The sequence below is a fragment of the Acinonyx jubatus genome, chromosome D2 (genome assembly GCF_027475565.1).
Source record: "Acinonyx jubatus isolate Ajub_Pintada_27869175 chromosome D2, VMU_Ajub_asm_v1.0, whole genome shotgun sequence".
In the NCBI taxonomy this organism is placed as follows: domain Eukaryota; kingdom Metazoa; phylum Chordata; class Mammalia; order Carnivora; family Felidae; genus Acinonyx; species Acinonyx jubatus.
Genome location: NC_069393.1, coordinates 45,878,436 through 45,888,700, shown reverse-complemented (window position 1 = coordinate 45,888,700; position 10,265 = coordinate 45,878,436).

Here is a 10,265-nt window from a genome sequence, read left to right as displayed (position 1 = left end):
GGAGGCACAGACCCCAGGGATTGATTACTCGATTGATTATTAGTATTATTCGATTATCGGTTGAAGCCCTTTGAAGAGCTTTCCTTAATGCGCTTCAGGTTATGGGAAAGGAGTCGAAGTCATGACAGGTCAGCAGCCCTCCTCGTTGGGGATGATGAAGTGCTGGGGTGCGGATTGATAATGGGGGTGGGTGGCCCTGGCATGGGACATGGGGCCCAGAGGCTCCCTTCTCCATCCTGTTTAGGAATACCCAGTGCTTGGTCTCTTGGCTGCATAGATCTCCCTTATTAATAATCCCCATTTATTAAACTCTCCCACCATCGCCTTGCCTGGGAACTTTACAGAGGTTGATTCAGTTAATCCCGGTGACCAACCCACAAGGTAAGTATCGCTGTCCCCATTTCCCAGACAAGAAAACTGAGGCACAGTAAGGTTGGACAAGTTCTCCACAGTTATGTGGGTGGTAGCCTCCAATGGAAAGAGAGGGAGCTTGGCTTCATTGCCTGCCACACAGGGAACGCTGAATAAATGAGTTAATGAGATTAACTGAGCTCAGTCTTTAAGGGCCAAGAGGGCAATGGAGGTGTAACTGGGGCCAGTTTGTCCTCACAGGTTTGACAGGTGGACAGTTGAGGCCACTCTGTTTTCCCTTTGCTCACCATCTGTGGGCTCTGTCCTGGACTGGCCTGTGGAGGGGAGAGCATGCTACCCCAGCATCTCCCTCTCCTGGGTCCATCCTGGCAGGGGTAGAGGTCAGCCTGGCCCCATTTTATCTGCCCCTCTGCCAGCACGCTTGGCCCTTGCATCTGTGCCGACCTGTCCAAGGGCACTGCCCAGCAGGGGTTCCCAGTGTTGATGGTGCCCGGAACCACTGGGACCCTCAAATGGTTATTCCAGCAAGAAGGAGCCCGAGAAGGCACCAGCCATTCCCCATCATGGAAGTTCTCTTCTTCTTAACGTTCTGGCCTCACCAGGAGAAGTGAAACGTACAAATTCAGAACCTGACTCAAGTGCTCTACGCCTCTTTCTACTTGCTCAAAATCCCAGCGCTCATTGGCTCCGTGCTGGGGGCAAGTCACCTCACCTCTCGGTGCTTCGGTTCTCCTGTATGTAAAATGGGGATGATAATGGCACCAGCCCCAGAGCATTCTTTGAAGATTACATGAATTACTTGCTAGAACGTGCGGTATAAATGCTAGCTCTTGTTCCACCAAGCCCTACGCATCTCAAGGGCTTGAAGAGCGTTTTCAGGCAAAAAGCTCATGGTCTCAAGAAGGAAACAGGGTGGGTTGGCTCTCTGAGCCCGAGGACATGCCTTCTCCTTGGGGTCTTACCCTCCCACGGCCCACACAGTTTGCTCAGGGGGTGGGCGTGGCCATCCCCAATCCCTCTGCATGCCTGAGAGCCTGGCGTCTCGCCAGCAGGGTCTTGGGTCCTGAGCTCTGGCGTGGGAGGCTGTGGCGCCAGAAGGCAGGTGTGTGGGGGGCTGTGGTGCCGGAAGGCAGATATAGGGGGTAGGGGCGGGGGTGAGGAAAAGAGAATGTCTTAGTGAAGGCTTTCAGTTGCAAATAATAGGAACCACTGAAGCCAGTGTAAGCCAAAAAGTGACTTTGTGGGGGCACCTGGGTGGCTCAATCGGTTAAGCATCTGACTCTTGATTTCAGCTCAGGTCATGATCTTGAGGTTCGTGGGATTGAGCCCCACGTCGGGCTCTGCGCTGATGGCACAGAGCCTGCTTAGGATTCTTTCTTTCCCTCTCTCTGCCCCTCCCTGGCTTGTGCATGGACGCTCTCTCTCTCAAAAATAAATAAACATTAAAAAAAAAGTGACTTTGTGGGAAGGATACAAGGGATGTCATGTAGCTCAGGATGGCTGAGGGTCTAGTCCTGGGACTCTAGTGGGAAAGGCACTGAGGGCCAGGGCCCATCAGACCCTCCCTCCTCTCTGCTTCTCTCTGTTGTCCCCCTGCAGCTCTGCCCTCTTTGCTTTATCACACTCAGTCAGGTCGGCCCTCAGGCAGAGGTTCACTGTAGTTTTGGAGCCCCTGCTAGATTCCTGAGAGAATGAATCGGCTTGACCCGGCTTGGGCCAGGTATCCACCCCAGGCCCTATCAGGTGTGGCTAATTGTGGCTGCCCAGTCATGCCCTGGGAAGGGGACACCATTCTCAGACACGGGGTATGTGATCCGAGCTATGCCCACTCCTGGGAGACCACATTGGAGGAACAGAAGCACACCGGTGTGGCAGAAACAAGCCCAGGGGAGGCAGGTTAAACCCAAAGACGAGACAGAGGCTCTCAGAGACGTACAATATTCACTTAACAAATGATAACACAGCTCCATTTCTGGGCCAGTCTTGGACACAGCCAGGCTTCAGAGAACTCAATGTTTGGTGATTTTCTTTCTAGGACTTGGCCAAGCATCCTGGTTATGAATGGATGCCAGGGCTGTGGAACACTCCAGGTGTCCTCTTGAGCCATCCCCAGATGCCTGACCATGTCTAAACCCCCCTCGCAATGACAACAAAGCTCTGGACTCTGAATCTGGACCCCCCGGGGCCCTAGCACCACTCAGTGCTGTCCGAGGTGGATAGTGAGCTGAGGCCTGGCTGGCAGGCCCAAGGGATCTCCAGTCTTTGTGTTTAAGAGAAATGACTACATCCTGTCCCCTAGCTTGAGCTGATCTCCTGGCCAAGCCAGGCCCAGATGCTCCCTCGGTCCTAGAGCAAGATCCAGAATCTATCCCTAAACCCACCAGGAAGGGGCTGCCTCTTGCCTGGACGTGGACTTTTAAACCACCTTTTTCTGAGCTGCCTCAAAACAAAGCAATGTATCTTGGTGGAGGGTAGCATCGTCTGGGTACCCTAGAAGCATCTACGGTCCTTACATTCTGTAGGATAGGGCTTCGGAGGCTGGGCCTCGGTGTTGAGCCTTCTCTTCCTGCTGCTGTCCGCCATCTGCTCTCAGGCTTCTGAGCTGGAAGGTTGGCCCCTGCTGGGCAAAACACCTTCTTTTCCGAGCCTGGCTCTGTGCAGGAGGTGGGCTATTGTGCTTTAGTGATCTTCCTTAGGGCTTGGGCACCTGCTGCTAGTTCCCCGGACTCTGCTGGGTGCATCTGGGCTCCAGAACTGTGGCAGGGACCCGGGCACGTGGTCAGTGCTGGGGCTGTGGCTGTGGACTCTGGCCTGGATCAGCTGGGTGCCCCAGATGTCATGGCAACCCCTATCCTGAGATGCCCGTGCTGCTGGCGGGCAGAGGAGGTTTGCCAGCTGTAGAATGGCTGTGAAGCCTTGACTGGGGCATTTGTCCAGCTTGAGCAAAGGATCCAGAGGGCGTGGGAGGTGTGGGATAATTGACCTAAGCTGGGGACCCACCACGTCAAGGGCTGCTTGGGCTGTGCCAATGGGGCAGGTGCTCCTAGGGGTCAGGGCTACGTCCTCTGGCAGCCTCGTCCTCCACTTGGCAGAGAGGAATGGCCCTTGCCCTACCCCTGGCTCTGGAGACTCTGCTTTGAGGCTGAGCTCCCCATACAGGTAACACCCCAGTGGGGTCATAGCAGTGTGGGGCAGGCGACACTATTGGCTGTGTGACATTGCACAAGCTGCCTAGCCTCTCTGTGCCTAATTTCTTTTTCTGTATAGTGGAGATAATAATCCTAATTTCAGTTCCATAGGGTGTGTGCGGGTCAAGGGAAACAATACATGTGAAGGCAGTTTGTGAACAACTTTCAGGAGAACAAGGTCATTGGCAGCACGTTGAAATCATGCTGCCTGAAGCTGCCTTTTGCTGCAGCAACTGGGGCCTGGCGAGATGCAGCCTAAGGGCAGAGAGGAAGCGGGTGGCCAGGAAGTGAATCTCAAGGACCCTCCCCTGAGTTTTGCATGCCTCGTGGCCCCTCCCTCTCCCAAGGTCTGGATGGGGCAGCGAGAGAGGCTGAATGACCGTGTAATGGCCATATCTGTCAGCACTGGCCAAATGGTTTTTCCAGGAGTCAGCGAGCTAATGGCCCCGCAGCCTGGAGACAGTTTCTCCTAAGTGGATCACTTTATCTACCGGGGAACACAAGAGCAGCATGGCCCCAGGCCGCCGGGATTCGGAGAACAGCTGCTCCTCTGGCAGCCTTGAATTAGCGCCCTGTCCCCACCGGCTTGTCTCGCACCTGCTGCCACATGCCAGCCTGCAGGTGGCAGCTGAGGTGGCCAGTAGGGGGGCATGGGAACCCAACTGGGGGTGTCATCAGACCTGTCCTTGAATCCAAACCACGGCCGGCTTTGGGACCTTGGCAAGTCCCTTGCCCCCCCCCTCCCCACCCCCGCCCAAGCCTCAGTTTCCTCATCTAAAAAGCAGAGACAGTGAAGATTAGGCGGGATGAGACGATGCTGGGCACTATGTCTGGCACTCGGGGGTTACTGCTGCAAAGGGGGACCATAAGCTCTTCTAGGTGATGACGATGATGAAGAGATTCAGACTGAAGAGGGAGAAGGACCCTGTGGTGAGGGAGAAGCCCTGGTAGGTGGAAGGGGATGCAAGAGTGCCGTGAACCTGGGGCGCCAAGGATGCTGTGTCGACAGGCCCTGATTTCTCCCCGAGTGCACCTCAGAGGGCACGAATGTCCTGCAGACAGAGGTCAATGGCCACTTACACCTTATAGAATGGGCTCTGTCTCCAGAGACCTACATGGTATCACAAATTCTTCAAATATTGGGTGCATATTTTTGAAAAAGTCCTTTTACTGTAAAATAGTTTCAGATTTACATGCAAGTTGCAAAAACAGTAGAGTTCCCATGTACCTGTCACCCATTTTACCCCAAAGACACAGTTCACATAACCTTAGTGATCAAAACCAGGACATTGACATTGGTGCAATATTATAAACTACAGGCCTGACCTGGATTTCCTTAGGTTTTCCATGTGCTAATTTTTTTTTGCGGGGGGGGGGGAGGGTGGATATTGAAATCTGATCTATATCTCCCTATAACCATACTACAGTCAGGGTACAGAACTGCTTCACTCCAGAGTTGTCCCCCCACCCCCGACCCCACCCCTAACCCCTGCAACCACGGATGTTTGCTATCGCTATATTTTTCTCATTTCAAAACCTCTACACAACATAGAATCACAGAGCGAGTGCATATGTTTTAAAAAGGGAGTGTGAAACATGATGCGGTATTCATGATGATTTAAAACATTACATAGAGAGTAAACATTAACTATATACAACGTGACTTCTAAGGGGCTCTGTCAGATAACATGTGGTGACGTTTATGAGACAGAGGAAATTTATTTTTATTAACTTACTTTTCATTGCGGTTAAATACACGTTAACGTAAAATTTATCGTCTTAACCATTTTTAAGCGCACAGTTCAATCGTCGTAAGCATATTCACATATTCTTAACATATCGTTGTGCGAACCATCACCAAAAGTGTTTCATTTTGCACAGCTGAAGCTCTATGCCCATTAAGCAACCACCTCCCATTTCCCCCCTTCCCTCAGCCCCTGGCACCCACCAGTCTATTTTCTGTTTCTGAGTCTGACTACTCCGGGTATTTCGTATAAGTGGAGTCATGTGGTATTTACCCCTTTGTGGCCAGCTTACTTCACTTAATACCCTCAAGGTTCATCCATATTGTAGATGTAGCAGTATGTATCAGAATTTCCTCCCCTTGAAGGCTGAATAATATTCCATGGTAGGCATCCATCACATTTTACCCATCGATCGATGGACACTTGGGTTGCTTCCACTTTTTGGCAACCATTATGGTGACTAATGCTGCTATGAATATGGCTGTTCAAATATCTTATCAGGACCCTGCTTGCAATTTATTTATTTATTTATTTGGGCTCCATGCCCAGTGCGGGACTTGAACTCACAGCCCCAATTTCAAGAGTTGCATATTCTCCCCAACTAAGCCAGCCAGGCGGCTCTCAATCCTTTTACATGTACGTCCAGAATGGGATGTTGGATCATAGGGTAGTTCCAGGTTGAACTTTCTGAAGAGCTTTCGTATCGTTTTCCACAGCGGCTCCTCCATTTTACATTCCCTCCACAAGTGCGCAGGGGTTGCAATTTCTCCAGGGCGTCGCCAACACTTGTTAATTTGTTTAATTGATAGTGGCCATCCTAACAGGTGTGAGCTGGTATCTCATTGTGGTTTGGATTTGCATTTCCCTAATGACCAATGATCTGGAGCATCTTTTCATGTGCTTGCTGGAGGAAATTATCTTTAATGTGAAAAAGGCTTCCTTGCTGATAGGGATCCTGCAAAGGATTGAGCAGGAGAATGTGAAGTTGACTTTGGTGATGTTTTATTAACTTCTCGGAATGATTGTCCAGAGAAGATGGCAATATAATGTCTGAAAATTCTGCTTATGGGAGAGTTGAGGTATTCTTGTCAAGAACCAATGTAGTCCCAAGAGAGAAGAGCAAAGCCAGGAAGGACTGGGGTGTTGGGAGAGGAGTAGAGAACACAGGCTGGGGGCCGACCAGACAGGCCTTGTGAGACAGGGTCAGCTTTACCCTGGCAGGGATGCAGGGAAGTCTTGGCATCTGAATGGTTGTTGGGTTGACTTTGTCTTTTATTTTATTTATTTATTTATAAAGTTTATATGTTTATTTTGGGGGGGGAGAGAGAGAGAGAGAGAGAGCAAGTGTATGTCAGCAGGAGAGGGACAGAGAGAGAGAGAGAGAGAGAGAGGAGAGAAAGAGAATCCCAAGCAGGCTCTGCACTGTCAGTGCAGAGCCCGATGCAGGGCTTGAACCCACAAACTGTGAGATCATGACCTGAGCCGAAGGAAGCTTAACCAACTGAGCCACCCAGGCACCCCTGTCTTTTATTTTAAAAATAACGATTGCTGATGGATACCATCTCTGGGCCAGGCGTTCTACCAGATGCTTCTCACGTATTATTTCTAATGCTCGCATGAATTCATGAGGTTGGTTTCTTCTTCTCACTTTGTATCTGGAAAAAGCAAGGCTGGGAGGGTTTAAGTGACATCTCCAGCGTCAAAGAGCTCGTGATTGGTGGAGTCAGATTTTTCACGTGGGGTCATCAACGCCAAAGCCCTGGCTCTTTGCCTTTCACTGCACTTCCTTTCCTACTATTGCTGTCTCAAAGTGAAGGCATGTTCCGTGGTGAACACCAAGCTGTTGTGAGCCCTCCCGCTGGGTTGGAGTCAGGAGAGTGTCCTGCCGACTGCAGTGTTGGCCAGTGGATTGGATGGTGCGCTTTCCCTTGGCTTCCAAATAGAGGCGGGCCCTCAGCCCCTGTCCACTTCAAGGCAGAGAGCTTGATTCCCTGTCTTTGGGCAGAGTAACCAGGCATCCCACTTCCCATCCCTCCAAGGCTGCTGTGGGGCTCATGCCCTCCCTGTGAGCAAGCTGCATGTCCCAAGCATGGAGCTGGAGAGAGCTTCCCAGAGTGTGGGCATTGCACACGGACCCCAGCCTGTGAGGCAGCCGGACACCTCTGCACAGCCATCAGATCTGCCTGGCTGGCTCAGCCCCTGGTCACCAGAGCATTCCTCCCCTCTGTCCAGTTATCACTCCTGCCTTATCTCCACCAGCTCCCAGCTCTTGGCAGATTCTAGCCCATCTCTAGCAGTCAGGGTCCAGCAGGTACCCTCACATGGGTGATGGAGGAGATCTTAAGAGATGGACTGTTTTCAAGGATGTAGGTGGGGTAAAGGTGGTAAAGCCCCGAAGGATTGGTAATGGTGGGAGCCATTCCCATCCCTGAACCCAATGGGAGGGCACTAGAACCAGTAGGCTCTGTCCCTTGGAGAGGGACATCAGGGAGAGGAATCTAGACACTTCCAGCCCTCAGCCTTCCACCAAGAGAGTCAGGGGAATACATATTCTTGACCCACTTTCCTCCTGCCCTAATTCCTGCCAGTTGTCCATTGCTCAAACAGAAGCCAGAGGGCAAGAAAGCTCCTTGATGCAGCTGAGTGGGCAGAGGGGACATGGGGAGGGATTGGAGGCCAGCTACACACCATCACTCCGGTGCCTTTGGGACATGAGTCTGATTCAGACTTCCACTGTCCTGGCTGGGCCTCCTGCCGTTCCCCCACCACAGTGAGGAAAACTTGACCCTACTCTGCCCTTCCCGGGCTTCCTGGGAGGTGCGTGAGTAGGTAGCAGAATGAGGACAAGACGTGGAAGAAAATGTGAGAGTCCTTAGGAGGTCCTGAACAGAGTAACAAGGGCCTTTGGGGCCCCTCTGTCCTGTCTCGGGGAGCACACCGAGGCTGTCCACCACCCTGGCTCTGTTGGTTTCCGGAGCTCCAGCTCTGCCCTTCCTGACAGTTTAAGTGGTCATCAATTACTCATGGAAATGGATGGCATGGCTACTCTCTCACTTTCATTAATGTCTATATCTCTTTCTCCAGATGTCTGTTCAGAGCTGACTCCCCACTGGCAGTCCTGGGCCAGACGCCCATGTTCCTTCTGAGCTCCTTCCTCCCAGGAACCAGGCGGAGCCACAGCCCCTCTGGGGTGAGCCAGTGAGCGGGAGCCCTGAGGACGGAGGGGACCCCAGATGCCATATGAGTTGGGCTAGCTCATCATTGTACCGAAAAGGTGGTCTGTTTCTTGGTTCCTACTTCTCTATGGGCCACCCTCTCTTGTGGGTGCAGGAGGAGTGGGCATGGGTGGAGGGGTCCTGGAAGAGAAGAGGGTGGGTGTGGACCAGCAGGCCTGGGCTGCTGGCCACACCCACTGCCCCATTTTCTCCAAGGATCCCCTTTACTCTCTGTTATTTGGAATCTGCATCAGCATGTTTATGGGGGAATTAAGGAGCAGATGTGGGGTTAACACAAATCTTAAATTCCTTGTTACTTTCATTACATCTTGTACTGCTGGGGGAAATGTAACACAACTTGGGGAGAAAATATCACATCTTGTATGAACTTCTTCCACCTCCCTCCCTGTCTCCCTCCTTCTTTCCCTGCCTCCCTCCTTCCATTCTTCCTTCTCTCCCTCTCCTTTACCTACTTTGGCTCTCTGGCTTCCTCTCAGCCGGCAGGCTCCTCTGACCATCGGCCCCATCTTTTCACCCCACTCACCCACATGTAGTGAGTGTGGCACGCAGCTTTTAAAATGACCCCCGATGATGCCCACCTCCCATTTAATCCCCTTCCCTTGAGCAGGGTCTGGATTTTGTAACTCATTTCTTTTTTTTTAAAGTATTTAAAAATATATATTTATTATTTATTTATTTATATATAATTTATTATGTTTATTTATTTAATATTTATTTATTTTTGAGAGAGAGACAGAGTGAGAACAGGGAAGGGGCAGAGAGAGAGAGAGAGGGAGACACAGCATCTGAAGTAGGCTCCAAGCTCCGAGCTGTCAGCACAGAGCCCGACGTGGGGCTCGAACCCACGAACTGTGAGATCATGACCTGAGCTGAAGTCGGACGCTCAACCGACTGAGCCAGCCAGGCGCCCCTAACTCATTTCTAATGAATAGAAGTTATGGGATGCGTTTTGGTTTGTGTCTTTTTTCCCACATTGTTCACTCGTTTTGTTTCTCAAATTCCACGTATGAGTGTAGTCATGTGGTATTTGTGTTTATCTGACTGACTTATTTCACTTTGCATATACTCTCTATTTCCATCCATGTTGTTGCAAATGGCAAGGCTTCATTCTGTTTTATGACTGAATAATATTCCTGTGTGTGTGTGTGTGTGCGCGTGCGTGTGTGTGTATCTCACATCTTCTTTATTCATTCATCTATTGATGGACACTTGGGCTGGGATGTGGCTTCTCAGATTCGGCTATGAAAAGACGGTGGTTTCCATCTTGGGGACCACTCACTCAGGGTGTGTGTGTGTGTGTGTGTTTAAGGAAGCCAGATGATGAGTCATGAAGCCATCCTGTGGAGAGGCCACATGAAAAGACATTGAGGGAGGCCTCAATTGAACAGCTTCAAGGATCAGAGGCCCATCATGTCAGCTTGCAAAAACCCTTCCCCAGAAGTCTTCAGATAAGACCGCAGCCCAGCGAACAGCTTGGTGGCAACCTCATGAGACACCCTGAGCCAGATATCGGCCAAGCCATGCCCAATTCCTGACTCACAGAACTGTGAGACAGTAAATGTTTTGAACTGTTGAGTTTTGGGATAATTTGTTGTGCAAATAGTTGGGAGGCTCATTAAAGCATGGCAAGGAGGGGCTGGACCCAAATGTAAGTTGACAGTGGGATCGTGCGAGTCCTGCCTGCTTTCAGAGCAGGAGAAAGGGAGCTGGGTGTCTCTCCATGG